This window comes from Phocoena phocoena, chromosome 6 (genome assembly GCF_963924675.1).
Source record: "Phocoena phocoena chromosome 6, mPhoPho1.1, whole genome shotgun sequence".
NCBI lineage: Eukaryota > Metazoa > Chordata > Mammalia > Artiodactyla > Phocoenidae > Phocoena > Phocoena phocoena.
The window spans coordinates 15237672-15251540 of NC_089224.1; the positions used below are offsets into that span (position 1 = coordinate 15237672).

The 13869-nt window shown below is 47.7% G+C and overlaps 1 protein-coding gene across 1 annotated transcript in view; it reads left to right on the plus strand.

Annotated features, from left to right (window-relative positions):
- Positions 1-2873: 2873 nt before the first annotated feature.
- LOXL2 (lysyl oxidase like 2) overlaps positions 2874-13869 on the plus strand; it is a 102222-nt gene continuing 91226 nt past the window's right edge. Inside the window, exon 1 of the mRNA XM_065879607.1 lies at positions 2874-3142. The gene's annotated coding sequence lies outside the window, so the exon portion shown is untranslated. The remainder of the gene's footprint in view (positions 3143-13869) is intronic.

Sequence of the window (13869 nt, forward strand, 5' to 3'; positions counted from 1 at the left end):
GGGAACGTGATTCCCGTGGCCCCTGTGGGGTGGGGTCGGGCAGGAGGGCGCTGCCTCCCAGCTTGGCTCAGGCAGGGAGTCTGCGCAGTGCGGTGCCCTCCCGCCCGCAGCCTTGCAGCGCGGCAGGAGTGCACAGCGACATGTGGTGCAGCGTCACGCGGCAGGGACTGTTCTGCACCCACTGTGCATCCAGCCTTTTCATTCCTCTAGGAGGTTTTGAGTGAAGTGTTTCCCACAGATGAGGCAAGTGAGGCAAAGGAGTCACCCGTCCAGGGCAGGAAGTGGCGGAGCGAGGATTGGAACCCAGGTCCTCTGACTGCAGAAACGCACTCAGAATCTGTTGGGTGGCCCTGCCTGTGGGGCAGCACAGAGCCTGGGACATGAGGGTGGCACATACAGACTTAGAGCCATAAAGCATATAGTCTTCATATTTCATCTAGAGCAAGGGTCTACTACCTTCCTGAAGTGGCCTCCCAGGTCTCTGGTCCAATTCAACAGAAGTGCATCCGTGAGCTACTCTGCACAAGATTCAAATACTCACTTTCTCTTGGGAATGTGGATTGGTGAGTGAAGCACAAGCGGACTTGATGAAGCCTCCGGTGTGCAGCCACTTAAACTTGCAAGAGGGGTCACGTACCCTTTGGTGATCCCAGCCTGACCACTTATCAGCTCTGTGACTCTGGGGAAATCACCTAGCCTCTCTGAGCCTCGGCTTTCTCATTCGTAATAATTAGCAGGAACCGCATAGTAGCTGCTCAATATTGTCTTGGTGTGATTTACGCTAGGAACAATCATAAACACCTTGATGTCTAAGAGTAGAGAAATGACACTATGGAACATGGTTGCTTTAGAGACTGGAATAGTCTAAAGCCATTTAGAAGGACATTGAAAACTGTGCACAAAACAATATAGTTAAAAAAAAAAGCTGGACACAAAAATTCTGTGCACAGTTTGGTTTTAAAAGATATGATGAAAGAAATAGTCCAAAATGTTAAACGTTTCTCTGTGGGTGAGAGGACACCAGGGTGAAAGTTTTTTTCATTATACTTTCTCATATTTTCTGAATGTTCCACAGGGAGGTTGCATTATTTTCATAATCAGGCCAAACAGCATTTATAAAGTGTTTCATTTTATACCTTATTGGTTAATTCTTTACAGGGAGGGTAGGATTAGAAGACAAGGGATCAGAGAAAGTGTGGGGGGAAGAGGAGAGAGCTCAGTTCCACTGGTATTTATTGAGCATCTGCTGTGTGCAGGCACTGTGTAGGGTGCTCACTGCGATAGCTAAGTGAGATCTCAAAGAACTAGGTGTTGCTGAGCAGACAGGCAAGGGAATGGCGTGTGCAAAGGCCCTGGGGTGTGAAACAGTCATGGAGAACAGTTAGTAAGGTCTATGGGGGTGAGGGGAGAGTGTGGCTGGGAGATGGGCAGGCTGGAAATGCCCTTGAGGGGGGCCCTGTCAGCTGTATCAAGCGGTTCAGGCCGCATCCTGACGGCCCTGGAGTTACTTTGAGCTTTTATTTTCAGTTGAAATTTTTATGGAGGTAACTGTAGATTCACATGTCATTGTAAATACTAATACAAAGAGAGCCCTCATTCACTTTGCACAGTTTCCCACAACATTTTGCAAAACTCTAGGACAATGTCACAAGGAGACATTGATGCAATCCTCTGATCTTATTCAGATTTCCTCAGTTTTACTTTTGTGTGTGTGTAGAGTGTGCTTGTGTATATTAAGTTCTATACAATTGTACCATCTGTGTAGCTTCTTGTATCCACCATCACAGTCAAGATACTGAACAGTTCCACACCACAGGGATCCCTCCTGTTGCCCTTTTAGAATCACACCCACCTCCCTCCTGGCCCTTCCCTCCACTGCCCACCAGACCAGGGGACTGATTCAGTGTGGACGATAGGGAAGAGCGCTGAAGAGGGGTCCCAGGGGTTGGGGTGCCAAGTTTGGGGCTCGCTAGGTTAGCTGTGGCTATGGGAATGTCCTAGAGACCAATGGATTTACAAGCCCACGGATTTGGAGACAAGTCTGAGCTGGAGGCTGAGACTGGGAGTCCCCACCTATCAGGGCTGGAGCTGCTGGTTCGTTGGAAGGGAGCAGAGTGGGAGGAGGGCACTGAGGACGGACCCCGAGGAGGATCACCATCCTGCCCAGCCAAACCTTGCTCTTGCTTAGGAAGCCCTGGGAATCTCCTTAGAGGGCTCCCCCAGCCCGCATGACCCCGTCACTTTGCCCCCAGTGTGAGCCTCAGAGCCAGGCATGGAATGTCCTTCTGCATGACATGTACCCTTAGCTGTATGGGGTTCAGGCCCCTGATCGCAGGGCTTGCTAACCCTGGCCCTGCCAGGTGGGGAAGCACCTTAGAGGTCACTGAATCCAAAGCCTTTAATTTACAAAGGAGAAAGCAGATTCTCAGAGGAGAGAGAGGCTCGATCTGCTGGAAGAAAGGGGGCTGTTTGTAGTCACCTCCGGAAAATGCTTTGCCCGTAAAGGAGAAACCCAGGAGAGGTAGATGAAAGTATCTGAACTCTTTCAGTCATCAGTTTTTATTGAGCGTCTACTACGTGCCAGTCAGTGCTGGGCTTTCTGGATACGGAGATGGGTTAGGCACGAACCCTATTGCTGGTGGATAAGAACACCGAAGGGTTAAATTCCGGGAGCTCGGCGGTGGGGCGGGATGGGGGGTGGGGGCGTGTAGAGGAATCTCCCAGAGGAAAAGCCCTCTCCCTAGCTTCTCAGGCTCCGGAAACCTGGGCGAGAAAAGCCTGGGAAGGGCTGCGCCGCAGGCACGCAGCCTCCCCCGCACAGCCCCTCTGGCCAGGGGAACTGCTGCTCTCGAATTACAACAAAAGGGGCAGGAGGCCGCGCCTGCTGCGGTGGCCGCCTTCAGGGAAGGGGGTGGGTCCGGGGAGGGGTTTGCGGTCCGACGCTGGTTAAAAGTACCGGGAAAAGGGTTGGAGAGCGACACCAACCCGCGGCTTACTAAACTTGGAGGTCGGTTTCTCCAACGGCCGGAGAAGTCGGCTCGCTCCCTCTGCTCGGGAAAGGGGCTCCGCGGCGACGGGCGCAGAGAGGGGCCGTCGTGGAGAGCCTGGCCCCAGCCGGACGAGTGCGTACCCCTGCTGACAAGTAAGAGCGCTGCCTGCGCCTCCCTCTCCCCACGGCGGTTCGCGGGAAAGCGGGGGTCCCGGTGGGGCCTCCAGGCGCCGCTCCCCGCGGGCCGCCTCTCAGCAGTGCTTGGGGTTCCCGGGAGCTGAGAGGCGGCACACAGAGAGAAGGCTCCTTGCTCGGAGACGCGAGGGCGTGCAGGCTAACGGGTCCCGCTCCCGACTCGGGCGGACCCACTCAGCCCCACCTCGCCTGAATCCGGAGAGCTCACGCAGCAGGGGCGCCCCTGGAAGCTGGGCGCTCGGTTCCTGGCTCGCCCGGGGCGCCTGCGACCAGACAGGACGGAGTCAGACGAGACCCGGTGCGTGCTAGGTGCCTAGGAGGGTGCACCGTGGAGCCACGGACACCGGGGGCTGCGCTGGTGCCAGGAGTTCTGGCTTTTGAGGATGCGGAGCGCGCGGGGGACGGGGGCGCACTGGGGTGTCTCCGGAGCTGTGGCTTTGGGGATGTGGAGCGCACGGGGCTGGGGGGTGGGGGTGGGGAGTGAGGGCTAGTGAACGAAGGAAAGCCCTGAGTCCGGTGGACGGAGAGGCGCGGTCCGCACCTCAGGTATTCACTCCTGGCTGGTCAGGGTACCAGGAAACCTCTCCCGCCAATTATCAAGGGGAGGCCCTGGAGTAGGAAACAGCCAGCACAAGCCAACCCATGGATGGTCTACGCAGGATCGCCCCGGGGCTAATCCTGGTCTTAACGCTGATACTCCTGCCCTCAGTGCCCGCAACTTTTACGCAGGCGCTTTGAACACCGCGCTTCCGCCGCCCCCGCCCCCCTCAAGCCGCCGCCCAGCCAACCCCCTATCTGGAGCCCTCTGGAGTAGCTGCCTGCCAGAGGTGTCGCTGTAAATCAGCACCGGAATAGAAATGATTGGAAGAAACAGGCGAGATTCCCACTTCGTCATCCCTCACCCCGTCCCGGGAAAGACCACCAAAAATCAGCGAGGGTGGGGCGAGGGGATGCGGCGAAACACCACTGGGGAGGGGACTGAACTTCTCCTGGCTAGGAAACCTCGAGTCCTGATGAGAGGAGAGAGAGGAATGAAAGTCAGAAACATGCCCCAAATTAATTTCGTCCCCTGAAGTCTTGGAACTGCGGAGATCTTCAAATCAGTCCAAGGGGTTCTTTTTGCGGAAAGGGAAAAGTGCTGAAGTGGAGACTTGAATCCGTGTCCCCTCCTCCAGGCCCCGCTCCTACCCCGCCGCTAGCCTGTCTGTCCCTGACCCCCAAAAGGCCGTTCGTCACCCTTGGTGGAATTATTTCGTTATTTATGGTGTATTGTGTACTTAATGGTCGGGGATGGGGCTTAGGACGGAGTCGAAGTGCTCATTTCCCTGGTCAGTTCCCAGATGAACGACTGACTCCCTGGACTCTCCCTTAGCTAAATAATTCATCTCTCGCGCCCCCCCCCCCCTTTGTCCTGTTCCCCTTCCTGGTCCCTAGTATCTGTCCCTGGAGTGAGCCTCAAACCCATGTGTGTGCCTCTCCGTGACTTTGTGCTAAAAAGTGATTTGGTCTAAGGCCACTTAGCCATTAAGTGGCAAAGTTGAATAGGAAACTTAAGCCTAAAGACAAAGCATCCACTTGATGTTACAGGTTGGCTGACATTTTGGTGCATGGCAGACGGCAGAGGCTACGAAAATGTTTTCATCTATCTCCTTTACAGCTGGGCTCCTTGCCTGGCCTCTCCTGGCCTTTTCCCAAATTCTTGTCCTCTGACCCCTGGCTGACCAGTGTACAAGGGGCCTTGTGAATGAGGCAGATTTTCTGAGCTTCTGGTGGTGACCATTAGTGAAGCTTTCTAGTGTCCTAGAAAATTCCACACTGTTTATTTAACATCATTTTTTTATTCGGAAAAATTTCAAATATAAACAATAGTAGGGAGAAGGCCCCCGTATACTTCTCACTCAGCTTCAACAGTTATTGACATTTTGCCACACCTGTTTCATCTACCCCTTTCTTGTTTCTTTTTCAGGGAAGTATTTTAAAGCAAATCCGAGACATAAAATCATTTCATTCTTACATATTTCAGCGTGACCTCTAAAAATATTAAATAACCATTATGCCATTAATATATTTAAGAAAATTAACAATCATTCTTTGGTATCATCTAATACCTAGTCCAAAAAAATTCAAATTTTTTCCCCCAATTTTGCACCAAATGTCTTTTTACAGTTCACCGGAGTTCTGTTGATTTGTATAATTTATGTTCATTGTATGTTATTCTTTGCAAACCGCTTTTCTGTCCACAATGTTATTTGATTCTTACAACTTCCCACTAAAGAGCGAGGTGGGTTTTGTTGAATTCACGCTAGAGTTGAGTAAACTGGCCAACAGATAAGCTGTCCAGATGGCACAGTTGGTGACTGGCCTAGCCAGGACTTGACCCAGCATCCTTAGTCCTGGGCAGTGGTGGTTCTGTTTCTCAGCGCTGCTCAAGGAACATAAGTTGTGCTCTGACGCGTTCATCCTGGCTCTGGCTTCATCCTGGGCTTACCACTTCCTATACACCTGCTATCAGAAATCCCAGTGTAAATACTGAGTACTTGGCCATTTGGTGTAGGAGGTAAATCAGCTGCAAAGTCAGGAAGCCTGGGCTTATTTCCCAGCTTCTTGTAAAACTGTAGGAAAGCAACTCACCTCTCGAGAACTCAGGGTGGCCCTCTCTGAGGTAGGAGCCATCATCCTTCTCCATTCTCTGGCTCCTAGTTCTGAAAGTAGGGTGAGCAAAATGACTGGAGTTGGAATTCCTGGAAGAGACAAAGGGCTCAGAAAGAAATCTCACTGAGAACAATTACCCCTCACTAATCATTGCCCAAGTATTCTGGCAGCTGGCATCTTTAGTTGGAGGCAGCTAAAATTCTATGGCAGAGGAGAGGCTCCCCTCTGAGGTTCTTCATTTATGGACAACTTTGTTTATTCTGCCGTTGTCTGAGGAGGATATAGGACACCAGAGCTTTTTACTTTTAGCATTTTTACTACTTGTGTTTATTTGCTTTGGAAAGGGGTGATAACGAAGTCATTTTTACATCTTATTAATGAGACTCATGAATTGGAATCCTCCTTTCTTGGCTGGCTGTGTGGGAAAAAGGAATCTCTTATTTCTTGATGCCTAGATTTTCTGCTCTCATGTTCATTGCCCTGAAACAGACATCGAATGAACAGACCTTCCACAAAACAGCCAGTTAGGGAGAGAGAAACTGGTTGCTCCAAACCCATTATTCAACCGTAGGAGCTCCAAAGGGACAAAGCATTACCCTTTAACCACACCGTCCTCTGGCATCCATGAATTCTCTTCCCCCTCAGCTAACAGGCTGTCTCCATGGGGGCAGAATTTCTAGGTGATTCCATGTCAGCAGCTGCTGTGGCTTTCTTCCTTTTACGGTTTTGGGAGCTTTAGGAGGGATAGTTGCCCTCTCCTGGGGTTGCCTGGGTTCAGAAGGTCAGCTTGTAATGACTCTTGTTCATTTCCCTCTGGAGAAGGTCGTTGTGGCCAGTCTTCATGTCAGTGTCACACAGTCCCTCCTGTACTCCAGACCGGGGGGCCACGAGACCTCAGATGAAGTAGCCTGTCCTGCTCCAGATCCATAGAACCAGCAGGACTGGCAATCGTGGGCCAGCAAAAGGAAAGCCAACTTGATGCCCAGAGAGACAGATCCGCAGCAATGCACTCCTTACCTCCTAAGTCTAGGTCGAAGCGAGTCTTCAGACCTTCTCATCCTAGTCATTCGAGCTGTCCTCCTGCAGGAAGTGTGTGTGACCCGCCAGGAGCACAGCCCAGCCAGGTGTGCTGGCCCATCTTCCCCCACCACCAGCATCAGAGATGCCTTTAGGCACCAGGACCAGCCTTTCAGAATAAGCACTTGCTCGAGGGTGATAAAGCATGACGGTGACAGCTCGGATAAGATGTCCATCCAGAGTTTTAAAAACCCTTTTGCACTTCCCTTGGCAGAAAGAGTATACCCAGATAAGTGTGTGCGGTACGTATGGGTGTAGAGTGAGAACGAAGTCAGCATATGAGGAGGATGTGATTACGATCACAGTTAATAAGTTCTCCTTGCCCAAGGCTTTTTGATCCCTTCCCTTGAAACACCTATAGTATTATAATACTGTACGCGAATGATGATACATTTTCTTTTTAGTTTTTTTCGTGTCGGAACTTGATAGACAAGCAGACACAGCTGCACCCAGGGCTGTCCCATGGCAATCGTTCCCATATGTCTTTTCTGAGGCGTCGCCAACATGATGCTAAGAGCATCTTCTGAAAAAATAATGCCACTTTCCTATACAGCATATGCCTTATGAGAAGATAACTTTTGTCGACGACTTGCGAACAGCTCTCATTTGCTCCGTTTCTTTCTTCTTGAACTTGGGTCCATGAACACCCCCCACCTCCAGCCTTGTCCCTGGGGCGCTATGGATGTCCCGAGATAAACATAGCACAGCTTTCCAGAGTGCCTGCATGACTCATGACCTAGTAAGGCGGATAGTTTTCTAAACACAAATATAAAACTCTTCTAAAACAAACACAAATATAAATTTGAGTAAAGTACCTTTTTAAAGTACCCCTCTCCCCAGAATAACAGACGTAAGTAAAACGGCACCAAGCCTAAGTATACGACACGGGATGAACTTTCATTTCGTTTTATTGTGGTGAACTATACATAACACTCACCGTTTTAACCATTTTTAAGTGCACAGTTCAGTGGTGTTACATGCATTCACATTGTGTAACCGTCACCACCGTCTGTTCCAGGATTTTTTCATCTTCCAAAAATGAAACTCTGCACCCACTAAACACTGACCCTCCATTCTCCCACCACCTTGGCAAGCCCCATTCTACTTTCTGTCTCTATGATTTTGATAACTCTAAATACCTCATATAAATGGAATCATACACTGTCTTTTTGTGACTCGCTTATTGCACTTAACATAGCGTCTGTCAACGTTGTCTGTGTTGTAGCATGTGCCCGAATTTCCTTTTTAAGGCTGAATGATATCCCATTGTGTGTATGTACCACATTTTTTTAATTCGTTCATCTGTCCACTTGGGTTGCTTCCCCTTTTGGCTATCGGAAATACGCTGCCATGAATGTAGATGTACAAATACCTGTTCTGGATGAACTTTTACAAGATGAACGTACCCTTGTAACAAGCACCTAGATCAAGAATAGGACATTACCCAGAGGGCACGGAATTAAAGGCAAAGCAGGAGATTCCAAATACATTTCATGCCTGCATGGGGCTGCTTCCATTACACCTCAGGGTCCTGGGAGTGGATGTTCATTTTGTCTACCGTGAGATGGTTTAGAAGAGATTTTTGAAAAACACAATTTATAATCTGAGAGGCAGCAAGATTAGTTGTGAGATTTAAGCAACCTCTTTCCTTAAAACGTTTAGGGAAGATAATATAGCATATTTGGGATTTGCAGTTGCAGCTATATTAGGACATCACCGCTAAGTATTATTCTTCCAGGCTCTCCGTGGGCTGAAGAGGTTTGCATCCACCTGGAGAACTCCTACTCTTTTGTCAGCTTCTGCTGGATCATGAGTTTCTTTCTTTTTTTTTCTTTTGGCCTTGCCACACGGTTTGTGGGATCTCAGTTCCCCGACTAGGGATTGAACCCGGGCCACGGCAGTGAAAGCCTGGAATCCTAACCACTAAGCCACCAGGGAACTCCCTGGATCACAACTTTCAAGCCATGAGTGAAAACTTCTGTGGCCACGTCCTGCCTTCCTGCTCTCCTTTCCTTCCTTCCTCCTTCCCTTCCCACCTGGTGCTCTCTCTTAACTAAAATGATTTATGAGTGACTTTCTAGTTGCCAGACACTCTGCCAGTCTCTGTAAGAGACAAAAATGAGTAAGACATGATATTTGACATGTGCATTTAAAACTAAATCATCAGTCAAGAATGATATTCTGATGCCTGGCAACCAACTCCATGGTGCCTACCTGGTGCCAACAGCAGCCTCAGAGCAGAGCCAAAGAATGTGCTGTGGAGTTTGGGCTTCTTGCAACACACAAAGCGGGGAAGACAGCCCATCAGGTGATCTGGAATTGCTCCAGCGTGCCCATAACCAAATTGTAAGAATAATTTTTTTAAAAATCGTAAGCTGCCTCGAGTTCAGATGGTCTGTCTGAGAGCACTCAACTAAACTTGAGGTTTAGGGACCATTTTAACGATTTAAGAGGAAGAAAATAAAATTCAGACGTCCATGAAATGCCATGAGTTCTCTTATCGTTTTCACTGTTAATTTTCTTAAATTGATATTCCCCAGGTGTTTTTTCTTCAGGAGGCTCTCAAAGCCACACCCACCTCCCCACCCCGCTATCAACCCCCTATGTCATCTGTTATCCCAACGTCATGATGTTGCAGCGTCATGGTACCCCAGCGTCTTCTTTGCCTGGAGAGTTGCTAGTTTCCTAACTGGACTCTTTTCCCTTTGTCTTAACCCGTGGGAAGCCATCCTTTATCCAATAGGCACAGGGATCTTTCTAGAGCAGAGGCTGGTAAACTCTTTCTCTAAGAGCCAGATAGCCAATATTTCAGACTTAATGGGTCCGTATGATCTTTGTCACAACTTGGCAGTTTTAGTGGGAAAGCAGCCATAGACAACAAGAAATGAGCGTGGCTGCGTTCCAATAAAAGTTTATTTCTAAAAACTTCACAGATTTGGCCCAAGGGCTGTCGTTCACTGACTCCTGCTTTCAATCACAAATCTGCCCCCCTCGCACTCCCGCTTACCTGTCGTCACTCCACATCCCCAAAAGGAAAACTCAACATCTGTTGGCATGACATTCAAGTCTCCTCATGGCCCTAAGCTTGCTTCTCCAAGCTCACCTCTTCCACCTCTCCTCACCCCACCCACTCTGCCAGCCCTTCCACTTTGCATCTTGCAACTCTGAACCCCACACGGGTCTCAGAACATCCTGTGTTATTTCAGACCTGCCTGGAATGATCTCCCTTCCCCACCAGCGACCTGTCAAACTCCTACTTCCCTTCGAAACCTGCCCAGGTGTCAACTCTCTAAATGTTCCTCATCTCTAATTGTAATCACTGCCTTCCCAGTTCTATTTCTGTACCTATTTCTGTACTCTTTTTGCATCTCTAAATATGCTGTGAACTCCTAGAGGGCAGAACCCATGTCAGATTCATCTTTGAATTCCAGGGCCTAATACAATGCTTGCCATGTAACATGCTTAGTAAGTAGATACTACTAAACTGAAGTGTCAGTTAAATAGATTATTTTTTAATAGCTTAATTGAGATATAATTCACATACTATACAGTTCACCCATTTAAAGTGTTCAATTCAATGGATGTTGGTATATTCACAGATATATGCAACCATCACAAAGAGAAACCTGTATACTTTAGCCATTGCCTCTTCCTCCTCCCCTCCCCCTACTCCCACCACTAAACAGCCACTCATCTACTTTCTGTCTCTACATTGCCAATTCTGGATTTTATTTTATTTTTTTTGCGGTACACGGGCCTCTCACTGTTGTGGCCTCTCCCGTTGCGGAGCACAGGCTCCGGACGCGCACGCTCAGCGGCCATGGCTCACGGGCCCAGCCGCTCCGCGGCATGTGGGATCTTCCCGGACCGGGGCACGGACCCGTGTCCCCTGCATCGGCAGGCAGACTCTCAACCACTGCGCCACCAGGGAAGCCCTGGATATTTTATATAAAGGAATTATGTGATATATGGTCTTTTTTGTCTTGCTTCTTTAATTCATATGATGTTTTGAAGTTTCACCCATGCAGTGGCATGTATCCACACTGCATTCCTTTTTATGACCCGATAATATTCCATTGTGAGGATACACCACGTTTCGTTTATCTGTTCACTGTTGGTGGACATCTGGGTTGTTTCTACCTTTTGGTGATAATGAACAGCACTGTTACGAATACTTGTGTACAAATTTCTGGTTGAATATTTGGTTTCAATCCGTTTGGGTATATAAGTAGGAGTGGAATTGCTGGATCATATGATAATACTTTAACATTTTGAGGAACTGTCAAACTGTTTTCCACAGTGGCTGCACCATTTTATATTCCACCCAGCACTGTGTGAGGCTGCCGATTTCTCCACATCTTCACCAACACCTACTTTTCCCCACTTCAAAAAAAAATTATAGCCATCCTAGTGTGTGTGAAGAGGTATCTCATTGTGGTTTTAATTTGCATTTCCCTAATGACTAATGATTTCAAGCATGTTTTCATGCGCTTGTCAGTTATTTGTATGTCTTCTTTGGGGAAGTGTCTATTCAAGTCCTATGCCCATTTTAAAATTGGACTGCTTGTCTTTTGTTATTGAATTTTAAGGGTTTTTATATATCCTGGATACTAGACCTTTGTCAGATATACGATTTACAAATACTTTGTCCCATCTGTGGGTTGTCGTTTCACTTTCTTGATATTTTTTTTTTCTCGGTTCACATCACATTTACTCAACATTTATTCTGTGCTGGGCTCAGGGGATCCAGAGATGTATCTGCCCTCCAAGGGATTCAGAGTCTTAGGAGAGAGACAGATATGCAAACAAAATAAAAAAAATAATTGATCACTACACCCTTTCGCTACCCCCACTGCTGCTGCTCTAGTTCATGAAGCATCTTGATAGTGTCCTTTGATGCACAAAATTTTGTAATTTTTATGAAGTCCAATATAGGTATTTTTCAATTTGTTACCTATGCTTTTGGTGTCGTATCTTAGAAGCCATTGCCAAACCCAACGTCATGAATATTTACCGCTGTGTTTTATTCTAAGAGTTTTAAAATTTTAGCTTTTATATTTAAGTCTTTGGTCCATTTTGAATTAATTTTTGTAAATGGTGGGAGGTAAGGGTCCAACTTCTTTCTTTTACACGTGGCTATGCAGTTACTCCGGCATTATTTTTTTGAAAAGACTCTTCTTTCCCCATTGAATGGTCTTGGTACCCTTGTCCAAATCAATTGATCATAGCTATATGAGTTTATTACTGGACTCTCACTTCCATTCCATTGATCTATATGCCTGTATCTTTGTGCCAGTATCACCCTGTCTTGATTACCATCGCTTTGTAGTACCTTTTGAAATCAGGAAGTGTGAGTCCTCGCCCTTTGTTCTCCTTTCTCAGAATTGTCTTGGCTATTCTGGGTCCCTTACAATTCCGTATGAATTTTAGACTCAGCTTGTCAATTTCCGTGGAAAAGTCAGTTGGGATTCTGATAAGGGTTGTGATGAATCTGTAGATCAATTTGTATTCTTATCTTAACAATATTAAGTCTTCCAATCCATGAACACGGAATTTGAAAAATTTATTTAAATCCTCTTTAATTTCTTTCAACAATGTTTTATCATTCACTGAGTATAAATTTTGCATGTCTTTTGTTAAGTTTATTCCTAAGTATTTTATTCTTTTTGATGCTACTGTGAATGGCGTTATTTTCTTAATTTAATTTTTGGATTGTTCTTTGAAGGTGTGTCCACACAGTTAATCTTTATACATTGATCTGGCATCCTATAACCTTGCTGAATTCTTTTATCAGTTATAATAGTCTTTTAATATATTCCTTAGGATTTTTTATATATACATATGAGTGGATGCTTAAACACAGAGTTGAAGCTAGTGGATGTCATGATAAGGAAAGTGGAGGCACCTAATTGCCTCCACCTGTGGGAGCCATGCCGTGTTTGGAGATGCAATAAAGTATTAGAATCATTCTAGAAGGAGGTCCAGAAAAGGCTTGTGATCAGCACCCGTGACATGGGTCAGCTCCAAACGTAGCTGAGAAAGTCTGCCTCCTCAGTAAAAGCAAGAACTTGAAGCTCTCTGTGTATATGCCACGACTCTGTGGCTGTCAGTTTCTTTCTTTTTAAATTTATTTATTTTCACTTTTGGCTGCGTTGGGTCTTCGTTGCTGCGCGCGGGCTTTCTCTAGTTGCAGCGAGCGGGGGCTATTCTTCGTTGAGGTGCATGGGCTTCTCACTGTGGTGGCTTCTCTTGTTGCGGAGCACGGGCTCTAGGCGCGCCAGCTTCAGTAGTTGTGGCACACGGGCTCAGCAGTTGTGGCACGCGGGCTCTAGAGCGCAGGCTCAGTAGTTGTGGCGCACGGGCTTAGTTGCTCCGCGGCATGTGGGATCTTCCCTGACCGGGGCTCGAACCCGTGTCCCCTGCATTGGCAGGCGGATTCTTAACCACTGCGCCACCAGGGAAGCCCCTGGATGTCAGTGTCTTGACACAGTACCAGCATTGTGAGCTGAGCCTGGCCAGTTTTGGTGAGGTGGCAGTTGTTACCTGCTGCTATCACTCACTGGGCTTCTGGAAGGGCTTCCAGTGCTTCTATGGACAGCTGAATCCCAGATCATAGGCTTTTAACAAACTTTAGTACAGCACTCCTGCCCCCTCCCCTGGGTCACCAGACATTTCTAGACAAGCCAAAGATGTGGCCATGGCCTCTGTACCAGCTGCTCCTTCCTTCACTGGACCCTGGGGTCTATTTCTCATTGAAGGAGCTCAGGCCTGTTGGTTCAGGTTGCATTGCTTGGAAGGGAGCTTGGCCTGGAAGCTTCTGGAGATACAGAAGGTGTCTAAAGCCATGGTTGAGTTCCTGCTGTGACTAGCGCTCCATGAGGCATGAAGGAAGCTAAATAGGGAGGGCTTGGGGAGGATGTCACTTAAGAACTGAGCTCCTTGGCCGTTTTGAGGAT